At 35.4% G+C, this 15,703-nt stretch overlaps 1 pseudogene; it reads left to right on the top strand.

Moving 5' to 3' along the window:
• Window positions 1-15,703, top strand: part of LOC131802813 (fasciclin-3-like) — an 88,469-nt pseudogene that overhangs the window by 39,122 nt on the left and 33,644 nt on the right.

Raw genomic sequence — 15,703 nt, forward strand, 5'->3', positions numbered from 1 at the left:
CAAACGAATTATTCACATTTAAATGCTGGATTGCTGTAACGATAGCCACTTGTGGTTGTTCCAGCCAAATATAAAAAAATCACGAATAACTTTTTTCTGGAAAATTCTCACCAAAATGCTTTTGTACGCTTGTAAACAATATAATGAACTGTAACTGGAATAATTTTAACAGCTGTCGGATGAGTGGCTTAGAAATGACAGCAGTCTGAATTTGCTTGCAGTTTTTTTATATATCTTAATCCGGTATATATCTTCATCCGATTTTACGGTTATTGTCCATCATATATGTAATAACAACGCAAATTGGGTAGGTTTTTCATATTTAACCGGTCCGGTATATCCAATTGTTCCAGCAAATGTTTTTTAATATTCTCCTTATCGAATTCATATCATACTCTATAGAGAAGTTTTTGTTTTTTTTTTTTTTTTTTTTTTTTTTGTTAGTAGAGGTAAAAAAGCCTCAGTCAAATTAGATGCAAAACGATTAAGAGTTGGATATATTTCCCGAATTATGTCTACTCTAAAACCATGATTCGCATTTAAATTAGGTTCATATGTGTTATAATTTGCTTCAAACAAAAATTTCCGTAATAACTTTTTTGTTACGGAATCTCTACTAAATACACATAATGGTGTAGGGTATCGTGTTGTCGGCCCCGCCCGACTTTTGACCTTTCCTTACTGATTAGTACTAAAATGTACAATTGGTTCAGTTGGTATCAAATCTTTAAAAATCGTAATAAATCTTCAGGTTTTCAAGGTTTTATTATTACTCAAGATTTGTCTTCTTCGGAAGGAATAACAGGCGTATTTTTACATTTTACACCAAAAAGTCTCCAAAAAGTCTCCAAAATTGTTCATTTTTAAGTTTACGGAGGAGGATACTAGTAAAACCATTGCCCAATTGACCCACAATAAAATTTTCTGTCCAATACTATTCCAACGTCTGTATATGTAAACCCTAGAAAGTGACCTCAAATTTAAGAATTTCAGCACTGTTCCTTCTCCAAACGGCAAATTTTGTGGCATTTTGCACTCTTGGAGCGTTCAAAGACTAACCACAGGTACTAACATACCAAACATAGAGCTCTATATCAAATTGTGAGACTCCTCCAACATCCCTTAACCCAATACTTAATTTAGCTTTATTTTTAGTAATTGTTCATATTTAAGTAATGGTTCATTACAGTTTATATTTTAAAAACCGCCTCCATTTCTTAACCTTGGAGACTTCAATATCAAATTTGGGCATTTCAATTTTATTCCTTCACCCAATATAAAATTTAGTACCATTGCATCTTTTCGAGCAAATATATGACTCATTTCCAAGACACCGCAAATCTCTATTCCAGTTACCAGCAGAGATATCAATATCAAATTCACCCCGTACTAAATATAGTACCACTTAGTACATTTCGAACAATTATGCTACACATTTCCAAAACCAACACCATATCTAAACTTCATATACCAACAAAACATTAATATCAAATTTGTGGAGTCCAGCAATTTCTTTTCAACCAATACCCAAATTTAGTACCATTTAGTGCTTTTCGAACAATTGTACAACAAATTTAGAAATCCACCTCTACATCCTAACGACAGACACCAAACAGAGACCTAAATATCAAATTTGAGGATTCCAGTAATATTAGTAATAGTATTAATAACAGTACCCAATACCAAATTTAGATTATTTAGTAATTTTTGTAAAAATATAGGACAAAGTCACCCCAAATCTCAAACACAGATACCTTTAGATATTTAAATATCAAATTTCAGAATTTGATCTCTATCCCTTCACCCACTGACAAATGTAGTACGATTTAATACCAACAAAGGACGCATTTCCAAAGCCACCTCCAAATTTCGGGATTTCACCTATATTCCTTTATCTAATACCCAATTTAGTACCATTAAGTACTTTTCAAACAATTTTACTACACATTTCCAAAACCACCGCCACATCCTAACTACAGACACCAACAGAGACCTCAATATTGAAATACTAAATTTAGTACCTGACACTTTTCGTACAAATATAGGACACATTTCCATGTCACTGCCACATTTCAAACACAGATACCATCAGATATCTAAATATTAAATTTCAGAATTTTGTCTCTATCCCTTCATCCTATACCCAATATAGTACTTTTCGTACAATTTTAATAATTTTAGATTTCAAGCACTATATGTTCACCCAATACCAAATTTGTAACAACTATAGTATTAATTAGTACACGTAAGTTCGAATTTCCAAGAATTCATACCCAACCCTATTCTATATTAAAACGGTAATCTAATTCAAAATTTATGGTTACATTCCTATCGGTTCATAGAAATTAAGTAACATTTGGTACATATCCCAATCCAATTCAAGAATAATCCTTATTTCAAATTTTAGGATTTCAGCCCCAACTGTTCACACAAATCCAAATTAGAACCAAATTTAGCAGACATAAGTACGAATTTCCATAACTTCCTACGTCTTACAACTCTACACTCTAAATTTCCAAAACTACCTCCAAATTTCATTAATACAAACCCATAGAAATGTTACTGCCAAATTTTAGATCGTTTCGCCACAATTTCAATTTGTACACAAGTTAGTACAAATAAGTACAAATTTTCATAACAACCCGCGTCGTACAATCCAAGAGAAATCTTATTTTCCAATTTCAATATTCTAGCCGCATCGGTTCGCCCAAATTCGAATTGTACCAATACTTCACTCCCGCAGAAATCCCCATTCCAAATTGCAGAAATTCCTAAATATTAGGATTTCATCTTTACCGGTTCTCCCAAAATTTAAATTGTAGCAAATTTAGTACCATTTAGTACACATAAGTACGAATTTCCAAAACTTCCTACATACCACAACCCTGCAATGCAATAGATATGTTAATGCCAAATTTCAGGAATTCAACTCTACCGGTTCTCAAAAAATTTAAATTGTATCAAATTTAGTACCGTTTAGTAGACAAAGTACGAAATTCCAAAATTTCCTACATTTCTCATTCCTTGAATTCAATAGTAATCATATTTGTAAATTTCAGAATTCCAGCTTCATCGGTTCACGCAAATAGTAGTTGTACCAAATTTAGTACAATTTAGTACTTTTCGTGCACATAAGCACAAATTCCAAAAACTACCTCCATATTCTAATCCTACACTCAGGCAGTTATCTTAATTCCAAATTTCAAGATTCCACCTCAATCGATTAATACAAAAATTGAATTGCACCAAATTTAATACCATTAAGTACAAATAAGTACGAATTTCAAAAATTTTCTTACTAATTCCAATCCTACGATGCCATAGTAATCTTATTTCCAAATACCAGTACTCAGTTTACCCAAATCGAAATTTTATCAAATTTAGTACAATTTCGAAAACTACCCCCATATCATTACTCTTACTATCCGCCGGTAATATTAATTTCAAATTTAAGAATTCCAGCTCCATCCTAGACTCTATACTGCCAAAAACTACATTATTACATCGACCCTTCTTGATTTCCATTCCAAATTTCAAGAAGTTTATGATACGAAAATGGTTCTTAAAAATACAAAATGGTACATGTTGTAGTACATTTCAGTTCGTTTCGTACACTTATAGTTCGAACTTCCGAAAACCCTTTAGTACGTCCATCATGCACACCATCAGTGACCCTCATTCGAAATTTAACCGTTTCTTTCCAAAAACCCAATCTTAACTGACACCTTTGGACCAAGAGAGACCTTCATCCATTATAAGATTATAGCTTCAACGGTTTCGTCTAGCTTCAGCCTTTTCATGCTTTTTTATACCCTGCATCACATAGTGGTAAGGGTATTATGTCTTTGTGCATTTGTTTGTAACATGGAAAAGGAAATGCGATAGACCCATAGTTCCTTTTGGTGATCAGCATAGAATCACATTTTGAGTCGATGTATGCATGTCCGTCCGTTTGTCTGTCCGTCCGTCTGTCCACGTATTTTTGTAAACAAAATGGAGGTCACATATATTATTTGATTTAGATGAAATGTTCTAAATAACATTTGTTTGGCTCAAGGACGAACCCTATTGAAATTAGTGAAAATCGGTCCAAACTTAGATACAGCCCCTATATATATCTTTATCCGGTTTTAGGTTTCTTGTGCACAAAATGGCCAATATAAGTCCAAATGGTGTGAATTTTGCTACATCCGTCCGAATTCAGCCTAGAAGCATGTAGGCTGGTGAAAATCGGTTCAGATATAGCTATAGCTCCCATATATATGTTTCATCCGATTTGGTGTTTAAGTACCTCATATTCGTAATATGCACTCCACAAGACTGATATTTAGCACCAGATATCAGATAAAGCCTATCAATTCATGATTCAAATGTTATCAAGATTGGTTCAGATTTGGATATAGCTCCCATATATATCTTCATCCGATTTTAGGTTTCTGGTGCACCAAATGATTAATATCAGTCCAAATGGTGTGAATTTTGACACTTCAGACCAAATTTAGTGTAGAAATAAGTACTTTAAATTTGGTGCAAATCGCCTCAGATATACCTACGGCTCCCTTACATATGATTCATGCGATTTGGTGTTTAAGTCCCTTAAATTCCTAAAATGCACGATATAAGAATTATATTTGGTACCAGATATCAGATGCAGCCAAGAAATAGCTGTTTCCAATTTTATGAATATCGGCTCTGATTTGGATATAGCTCCGATTTTAGGTTTATTGTGCAACAATTAGGTAATATTAGCCCAAATAGAGTGAAATTTCGCAATTCAACCGAGTTTAGCATAGAAGCAATAATTTCAAATTTGCTCCCATATATATATATTTCATTCGATTTGGTTTTTAATTCTCCAACTTTCGGAATGTGCACTCAACCATAATGATATTTTGTACCAGATATGTCATAGAGCTCAGAAATTGCAATATAACCCTTTCTATTACGATAGCTCTACTAAATATACATAGTGGTGTAGGGCATCATATAGTCGGCCCTGCCCGAATTTTGGGTTTTCCTTGCTGGTTTTTAAATAATTATTTTGTAACTACGTAATGAAAACCCCGAAATGTAGGTTTAGCATGCCTCAAGATTCTGCCATGAGCACATGGAAAATGCAACGTAAAGCTCTTCTTGTGTGAAATACTTTTTTATATGCTCTCCACATTGATTAAAAAAATAAAAATTTTATCCCAAAAAAGATCATATTTCGACCATTTATCTTAACGTCTTTTAAACTGGCCCCAAAGACTTATAAAAATTGCTACTTATAATAAAAATAAAAAGTTTTTAAATTTCTTGTTAAATTTCTTACCAATAAAGTCATATCATGCACTTCATTCATTGCAGCGTTCCCAATCAAACGAAAGCCAATTGGTATTGGAGACGGTAAATGCCATCACCACCGGCAAATACAGTTGTGAAGTTTCAGCCGATGCTCCATCTTTTCATACACTGATTGCAGCTGCAGAAATGGAGGTAGTTGGTAAGTTGCAAACAGGCATATATACATACACCCGTACTCAAAAATGAAAATTGGAAAAATTTTCAACTACACCCGCATAGAATTTTAATAAAGTGTCTCCGAAACTAATATCTTTTGAACCACAAATACCAAACAGAGAATTTTTTGCTTGTTTTGTTCGTGGAGGGGTCACAAAAAGATTTCCTCTGTCACAGATAAAACTCCGGCTAAAGATTAACTGAACCCCAAACTAAAAACTAAAATCTGATGCACTCACACACACACACACACACACCAAAGGCATAAAGAGTTTTCAACAACAACAAAACAAAAAATATATCCACACAAAAAGAGCAGAGTTGAGTATGAAAGAAGAAAATAGTTAAGTCGAAACGACAAAAGCTAAATAACGAACAACAGAAAGCCATTAAAAATACCATGTCATATGCTTTCGGAAGAACCATTTATTTTTGTTTTCCAAAGGAGAATATATGGTCTAACCCGCAAATGCGACACACACAAAACATTGCTGGCTAGAACTCTGTTGTATGAGCAACAGGAACATGGACCAGGAGAGCAGATAACAAATTTGAAATTATCTTCAAAAAATGTGGGTTGTACAACGTGCAATGGAAGATGTTTGCAGTACGTAGAGATGTTGTTTTATGTCAATTAGAAAGAGTATGGCGGAGGATCGAATCGGGCATTTATTTAGAATATAATAAGGGCTATTTTTTTTTTTTTTTTTTTTTTTTTGTATTTTGCTGCTATTGATTTTTGTTAAGGTAAGATTCTTTGTGATTTGAGTGAGGAGTTGGAACAGAATTCAATGATTTAACAAGACATTCCGACAGCGTAATTATAAGTACTTTTAGATAAATAAGAAGAAGTCGACATTAGTACAACAAATGTGTAACAAAATATTGTACTATTTGAGATACAATTCTGTGAAAATCGATTTTAAAAATCTTACTTTTTTGGTACCTTAATAGTATCACAATGTGATTAAGTATCTAAATTGCGAAGTAGAAGTAGAGATAGACTGATAAAAATTTGGAATATAGTCCATTTCTGGTGTGAGGTACGAAACAGTTCTAAATGCTATTCAATATGTCCCAAAAATAGTCCATTGGGACAAAATTTCTGAACTTTACTTTATGAGCAAGAAAAGTACTATTATTGAGTAATTGATTAAAACTGGAACTTTAAAGTTTTGCATGAGGATTTTTCTTAACTTGTACTTTAAATTTATAAAAAGTACTCAAAATCGCAAAATGGTTGTTGAACGATCATTAAGAAATACGCCAGACATTTCAAAAACTTGCAAATAAAGGTACTATCTATATTATAACAAGAAAAAACCCTGTAAATTCGGCGGGGCAGATCTTTAAATATCTTCAAAAAAAAAAAAAAATAATAATAAATAAATTAGGGAATAAAATCCGTTAAAAATTCTGTTAACATCTTAAAAATACCGAATGTAGCCATTAAATTGGGGTCTCTACAACGACGTGGACCTGTATATGCAACTTTTGTCATAAACCATTACAATATTCAAATGCGAAACTTGAATAAAAAAAATCGGTGAATAATGTAGCTAAAATTTTCAAAATTCGGAATATACGGAGGTACCGTTATATTGGGGCTATACGAATACGTAAACCTGCACAGACAATTTGCTGTCATATTCAAACATCAAATTTGAAAAAAATCAGGTGAATAATGTCGCTAAAATCCTCAAAATACTGAATCACCAAAATACCGAAAAAAGGGAGGTTCCGTTATATGGAGGCTATATGAAGACGCGGACCTACATGACCGATTTTCTGTCGTAGGCTGTAGTTTCCATTACGAATTTCAAATACATGGCTCATTTTCTGTCTTAGGCTGTAGTACCCATTACGAACTTCAAATACCAAATTTGAAAGAATTCCGATGAGTAATGTCGGTAAAATCATTAAAATACCGAATATATATTATGGGGCTATACCAAAACGTGGACTTACATGGCCCATTTTCAATACCAAATTCCTTTAGACATAATATACATTTGAGTAAAATTTTATCAACCTACTTCATTTCGTTCGGAAGCCAGATGATTTCCACAGACGGATAGACGGACGGGTATCGACATAAAATGTTATGCTGATCACATACTTTGTGGGGTCTAAAATGTATATTTCGAGGTATTACAAACGGAATGACAAACTTAATATACCCCCCATACTATGGTGAAGGGTATAAAAACTAGTAAAGTAATTAACCCAGACGAAACGGCCGAATCTATAAACTTCAAGGGGTCACGCTTGGTCCGAAAAGTCAGATAAGGCTCACTTTTTGGTAACAGTACGAAAAGTAGTAAAATGGTACCATTTGTAATTGTCGAACCAGTAAAGATAGAACTCTTAAATTTGGAATGCGGGTCACTGATGGAGTGTATGATGGATGTTTTGGAAGTTGACACTATAAGTATACGAAAAGAACTAAAATGTAGTACATTTGGTACAATTTCGTTTTATGTAAACGGTTAGAGCTAAACATTTAAAATTTGGAAAAGGAATCAAGGTTGAGGAGTAGGGCCGAAGTACGAAGGTAATTTTTGGTAGTGTGTATTTATGTATGCGACTAAGCCGTACGATATTTGGTACAATTAGAATTTGTAGAATTGCACACAAAGTACTAAATTGCGCTAAAAATGGTAAATTTGATTTGAAAGTTTGAAATGAGATTACTATTACATTGTAGAATCGGGTATGTGGGATGTTTTGGCAATTTGTACTTATGTGTACTAAATGGTACTAAATTTGTTATAATCTTGGAAAACCGGTAGAGTTGAAACCCTGAAATTTGGAATTAAGATTAGTGTCGGAGGATTGGAATATGGAGGTAGTTTTCGCAACTTGTACTTATGTGCAAGGAAAATAATAAATGATACTAAATGTTGGTACAATTTCGGTTGGTTTTAGATGGTACTATATTTGGTACAATTTGCTTTTAGATGAACCAATAGAACTGGTATCATGAAATTTGGAAGAAAAATTAATACCAGAGTGTAGGATTTGGGCATGGGGTAGTTTTGGAAATTTATTATTATGTGTATTGAGCTTGAGGTAGGGTAGTAGTAGTTTTGGAAGCAATTGGTAGTAGTTTTTGGAAGTATCTAGTCATGCATATGAAATGTACTAAACGGTACTACATTTTTTTACAATTTAAATCTCGTGGCACAAATGGAGCTGGAATCCTAAAATTTGAAATTAACATTACTGGCGGAGTGTATGGAGGTAGTTTTCTAAATTTATACTAACGAAAAGTACTAAGAGGTACTAAATTTGGATCAATTTCGATTTGGCTCAATCTATACCGACCTATAACTAAAACCAAAACTCAAGTGAAACGGCTAAACGCGATCACATTTAAATAGAGTATGTAACTATTTTTTAAAGAAAAAAAAAACTAAACATACCCCATTGCTGATGTGTATCAGGGTTGCAAATTTTCCCCCTTAACGTTATCTGTAGTATTTTCAAAGATACTGTACAATAAAAATGATCCGCATTCCAAGAAATCTGCAGTCAAATTCAGACTACTGTCATTTTTAAGCCACTCGTCCGACAGCTGTAAAAACTATTCCAATGACAGCTCATTATATTGTTTACAAGCGTACAAAAGCATTTTGGTGAGAATTTTCCAGAGAAATAGTTATTCGTGATGGAATTCAAGTGAGATAGTGTTACTTCTTCATATTGGGTTGGAAAACCACAAGTGGCTATCGTTAGAGCATTCCAGCATTTAAGTGTGAATAAATCTTTTGTGTCTCGTACCATCGCTCGTTGCCGTGATAGTGGATGCGTAGCTCGGCCTCAAGACGGAAGAAAACAGCAACATAAGCAGAATTTGATCGAAAAGTAAAGAAACGAATTGCTCGAAACTCGCGTCGCAGTGGCCGAAAATAACAGCCGATGGTCGGTCGCTCTTCGCTCGTATTAATCGACCGTGGCATCAGAATTAGGATGTATTAAAGCCTTGGGCACCCAAACATTTTGACCGCACTAAGTACGCGCCAACCAAGAATGGTTGCAAAATGCGGTTCCTCGCTTCATTTCCAGCGCACAATGTCCACCGAAATCTCCGGATACCAATCCGTTGGACTATTGTGTCTAGAGTATTTTGGAAAGCAAGGTTGGCACTAAAAACTACGAAAGTGTCGATCACCTCAAGCAAGCGTTTGGCCGAGAATGGGCCAAAATACCGCAGAGCAATATAGGTCGTTTGAAGGCCATGATTCATGCCAAAGGTGACTAATTCGAACAAATCTGAACTTATTCAAAAATTTGATGCATTTCCGATCTTTTTGCTTTTATTCAAAAAAAAAAAAAAAAAAAATAAGAATTATGACGTTTGATTTTGTTGCAGTTTTGAAATAGATCAAAACATTTTTGTAAAATAAAAGTCAAATTTTCCATTAAACCGCGAATATCTTTAATCCCGGCGAAATCATAAATAGACGCACTGGTCAATTCTGACCGTTATGTAGATGCGTAGCGTTATGTATGTAGCGGAATATATACAATGTGTATATATGTTAGCTAGAATGCATATATCTCATGAATGGCTGGGCCGATTTTAATAAATTTTGTCAATTCAGAATGTTTTCTTGTATATAAAGTATAAAATCTAAAAAAATCGCATAAAAAGAAGCCAACAATGATGTTAATATAGATTTTGTAGTATTTTGTGATTTTTATACCCTACACCACATAGTGGTAAGGGTATTATGTCTTTGTGCATTTGTTTGTAACATGGAGAAGGAGACGAGATAGACCCATAGTTACTTTTGAGAACCTTCATAGAATCACTTTCTGAGTCGATTTATGCATGTCAGTCCGTCTGTCCGTCCGTCCGTCCGTCCGTCCGTCCGTCCGTCCGTCCGTCCGTCCGTCCGTCCGTCCGTCCGTCTGTCCATGTATTCTTGTGAACAAAATGCAGGTCGCATTTATTATCCGATTGAGATGAAATTTTCCAAACAATATTTTTTTGGCCCAAGGACGAACCCTATTGAAATTGGTGAGAATCGGATCAAATTTAGATATAGCTCCCATATATATCTTCATCCGATTTCGGGTTAAATGTGCACCAAATGGCCAATATCAGCCCAAATGGCCCGAATTTTGGCACATGTGACCGAGATTATCCTTAAAGCAAATACAACAAATTTGGAGAAAATCGGTTCAGAAACAGCTATAGCTCCCATATATATATTCATCCGATTTCGGGTTAAATGTGCACCAAATGTCCACTATCAGTCCAAATTACCTGAATTTTGGCACACCCAACCGAGTTCGGCCTAGAAGCAAGTATATCAAATTTGGAAAAAATCGGTTCAGATATAGCTATAGCTCCCATATATATCTTTCATCCGATTTCGGGTTAAATGTGCACCAAATGGCCAATATCAGCCCAAATGGCCCGAATTTTGGCACATGTGACCGAGATTAGCCTTAAAGCAAATACAACAAATTTGGAGAAAATCGGTTCAGAAACAGCTATAGCTCCCATATATATATTCATCCGATTTCGGGTTAAATGTGCACCAAATGTCCACTATCAGTCCAAATTACCTGAATTTTGGCACACCCAACCGAGTTCGGCCTAGAAGCAAGTATATCAAATTTGGAAAAAATCGGTTCAGATATAGCTATAGCTCCCATATATATCTTTCATCCGATTTCGGGTTAAATGTGCACCAAATGGCCAATATCAGCCCAAATGGCCCGAATTTTGGCACATGTGACCGAGATTATCCTTAAAGCAAATACAACAAATTTGGAGAAAATCGGTTCAGAAACAGCTATAGCTCCCATATATATATTCATCCGATTTCGGGTTAAATGTGCACCAAATGTCCACTATCAGTCCAAATTACCTGAATTTTGGCACACCCAACCGAGTTCGGCCTAGAAGCAAGTATATCAAATTTGGAAAAAATCGGTTCAGATATAGCTATAGCTCCCATATATATCTTTCATCCGATTTCGGGTTAAATGTGCACCAAATGGCCAATATCAGCCCAAATGGCCCGAATTTTGGCACATGTGACCGAGATTAGCCTTAAAGCAAATACAACAAATTTGGAGAAAATCGGTTCAGAAACAGCTATAGCTCCCATATATATATTCATCCGATTTCGGGTTAAATGTGCACCAAATGTCCACTATCAGTCCAAATTACCTGAATTTTGGCACACCCAACCGAGTTCGGCCTAGAAGCAAGTATATCAAATTTGGAAAAAATCGGTTCAGATATAGCTATAGCTCCCATATATATCTTTCATCCGATTTCGGGTTAAATGTGCACCAAATGGCCAATATCAGCCCAAATGGCCCGAATTTTGGCACATGTGACCGAGATTAGCCTTAAAGCAAATACAACAAATTTGGAGAAAATCGATTCAGAAACAGCTATAGCTCCCATATATATTCATCCGATTTCGGGTTAAATGTGCACCAAATGTCCACTATCAGTCCAAATTACCTGAATTTTGGCACACCCAACCGAGTTCGGCCTAGAAGCAAGTATATCAAATTTGGAAAAAAATCGGTTCAGATATAGCTATTGCTCCCATATATATCTTTCATCCGATTTGGTGTTTAAGCCTCTCACATTCGTAATATGCACTCCACAAGAATGATATTTGGTACCAGATATAAGATACAGCCCAGAAATAGCTGTTTGTAATTTTATCAAAATCGGTTCAGATTTGGATATAGCTCCCATATATATCTTCATCCGATTTCGGGTTAAATGTGCACCAAATGGCCAATATCAGCCCAAAAGGTCCGAATTTTGTCACATGTGACCGAGATTAGCCTTAAAGCAAATACAACAAATTTGGAGAAAATCGGTTCAGAAACAGCTATAGCTCCCATATATATCTTCATCCGATTTCGGGTTAAATGTGCACCAAATGTCCACTATCAGTCCAAAAGGTCCGAATTTTGTCACATGTGACCGAGATTAGCCTTAAAGCAAATACAACAAATTTGGAGAAAATCGGTTCAGAAACAGCTATAGCTCCCATATATATATTCATCCGATTTCGGGTTAAATGTGCACCAAATGTCCACTATCAGTCCAAATTACCTGAATTTTGGCACACCCAACCGAGTTCGGCCTAGAAGCAAGTATATCAAATTTGGAGAAAATCGGTTCAGATATAGCTATAGCTCCCATATATATCTTTCATCCGATTTGATCTTTAAGTCCCTAACATCCCTACTATGCACTCCACAACCGTAATATTTGGTACCAGGTATTAGATGGAGCACAGAAATAGCTGTTTTAAATTTTATCGAAATCGGTTCAGATTTGGATATAGCTCCCATATATATCTTCATCCGATTTCGGGTTAATTAACCACCAAATGGCCAATATCAGCCCAAATGGCCCGAATTTTGGCACATGTGACCGAGATTAGCCTTAAAGCAAATACAACAAATTTGGAGAAAATCGGTTCAGAAACAGCTATAGCTCCCATATATATATGCACTAAATTGTCAATATCAGCCCAAATCACCAGTCTAGAAGATAATACGTAAAATTGGAGAAACCCGGTTCAGAGATAGCTATAGTTCGTAAAATGCACGATAGAATTAGATAGATTTTGATTTTGTACCAAATATCTCATAGAGCTCTGAAATGCCCTGTATAAACCTTTTTACGAGAGCTCTACTAAATATGCATAGTGGTGTAGGGTATCATATAGTCGGCCCCGCCCGACTTTTGAGCTTTCCTTACTGGTTTTTTTTATTTTTTCCTAATTTTTATCGCATCCGATTTTTCAGTTTGACTAATAATATTGAAGGTTGGGGTTTTTATGTACAGATTTCAATCATCGTCCGATCCTCCAAAAATAGGATATGATCGGGCTCAGAAGGGCTAGGCCTATTGTTTTCAAGGACGTCCGTAATATATTTAAGGGTTGAAATAGGCCAACAACAAGCCATTATAAAGGTCACAACTAGAAATCAAAGGACACGAACTCTCGCATGAAGTTAGAACATTTTGGATGACCATTGGATTACATTTAGCTGTAAAATAGACCACAACAACTAACAGCATGACGGAGTGCGTAAATATTGGGCAAAAGTCCCTGGTCAGAATGCTAATGGTAATATCTAGGCAGTGTTCCGTGACATAATTTCAAAAATGGATTTGGACTTAAGGGAGCTTCTAACATATTGTAGTGTTGCAGGGTATCACATGGTCGGCCCCGCACGATTGTAGCCTTTGCTTACTTGGTTTAATCCAAGTTAGTCCGCAGTAAAAAATCAATATTTCCTGTTTGATTACTAAGAACTTTTCTGCAAACCATTGATTACTATCCTATTTTCTTGGTGTCTCTCCCTCAAACATAGCGTAAAATTCTGTTTTTTGTTCAGCAAAACTCCGTAATATTGTGCACAGCATGCAACGCAGATTTTCACAAAACTGACTCTAGACAATATAGATTTAAGATGCAGCTGCAAAAGATTTTCCCGAAATGCTGTTCACTTCATTCAACACAACGATGCCCCTAACAAGAAAAAGAAAACTTGGAAATTTCTCTCTTTCGAAAATTTCCTTTACAACAACCTGTTGTCTGTTCATTGGAACAACTCAATTGCACAAGGACAATGCTGGTGCTGAGGATATTCCTTGAAAATGCTATTCCTCGTAAAGCTATTTTCATTTCAAATTGCAATTACACAATATTTCTATACAACTCAAATACCACTGATATTGACCATAAAAAACACCCGCAAGTAATGTAATTTCTTGTCTCCATTGAAAGGCAAAGGATGTCCCAAGAACGACTCTGGTCCTGGCCACAAACAGGATGCAACCACAAACGATGACAACTATCCAAATGACTAACATTAAATTTCATTGTTCTGTGGGAGGGCCAAACTAAAGCACCAGCATCGAAATCAAATCCCACAATAGGAAGACATTGCACTTGCAGTCTCGAGTAACATAGATTTAAAAAAAAAACTCGCAGTCCTTGTGAAATTGCCAGGAAAACCACATTTTGAATTTTAAATTCCCCGACATTGAGTCTCTCGAACTCTGGAATGTTGAATAAAACCCAAGTAATCGACACTTACAATTCATGCCACAAAAATGCACCAGAAGTGCCAATGAAATATGCTGGCAAATATCAGATAACTGGTTAGGACATTTCTGCACCTGGACCGCATAACCTGTAAATGAAAGGATAATGGTCAAAGTAAAAACAAAATGAAACAACAACAACAAACACACACAAGCAAGGAACTAGACAACATGCTCTCTCTCTACGCAATAAAAGCACACGCCTGAATAACTCTATTCTGGTCGGAACAATTGCCAACCAATTGACAATTCCTTTCGACATCACTGGCAGACGAATACCAACGCATTAGACAGACTCGACTTGAGTCGACTTCAATATGATGATGGCATTTTCTGGATGTCAGCATCTGACTCTAACAGAATCGTAACCTGTATGTGTGTGTGTGTCCGGTTGTGTAAAACTGGGAACCATTAAATTTTAATGGCAAAATATGGCAATGATGTCACAAGAAATCGCACACACACACACACACACATTCATACATATGCATAACTGAAATGACTTTTAGATAATGTGCACCAGGTATATGAAGTGAAAATTTATGATACCCTTGAATATCATTCCTTGGAATTTCCCATAATGGACAGCAAGAATAGGAAATGTAATGAGCATTTGAGTGGGAAAAGGAGTCTCAAAGTTGATGGTAATATAAATTCAAAAAGGCTTCATGGAATTTCAAGTTATATATATAGATGGAAGTTGGTCGGTCGGGCCTAACTTTGAATACCCTCCACCATTCGTAACAAATTTTTGCATTTTCCAAAAAATAGAATCCGTGAAAAATCTCTTTAGCTTCCGAACGAATTGAAGTAGATTGATAAAATTTTGCTCAAATGCATATTATGCCTGCAGGACTTTTGATTTTGAAAATGGGCCATATAGGTTCAAGTTTTGGTATAGCCCCCATATAACTGTGCCTCCCGATATTCGGTACTTTGTTGATTTTTGCGACATTATTCAACGGAATTGTTTCAAATTAGGTATTTGATTTTCGAAATGGATACTACAGCCTAAGACAGAAAATTGTATGTGCAGGTCCACGTCTTCGTATAACCCCCAACAACTGAACCTCCCGATATTCGGTACTT

The sequence above is a fragment of the Musca domestica genome, unplaced genomic scaffold, assembly GCF_030504385.1.
Source record: "Musca domestica strain aabys unplaced genomic scaffold, Musca_domestica.polishedcontigs.V.1.1 247, whole genome shotgun sequence".
In the NCBI taxonomy this organism is placed as follows: domain Eukaryota; kingdom Metazoa; phylum Arthropoda; class Insecta; order Diptera; family Muscidae; genus Musca; species Musca domestica.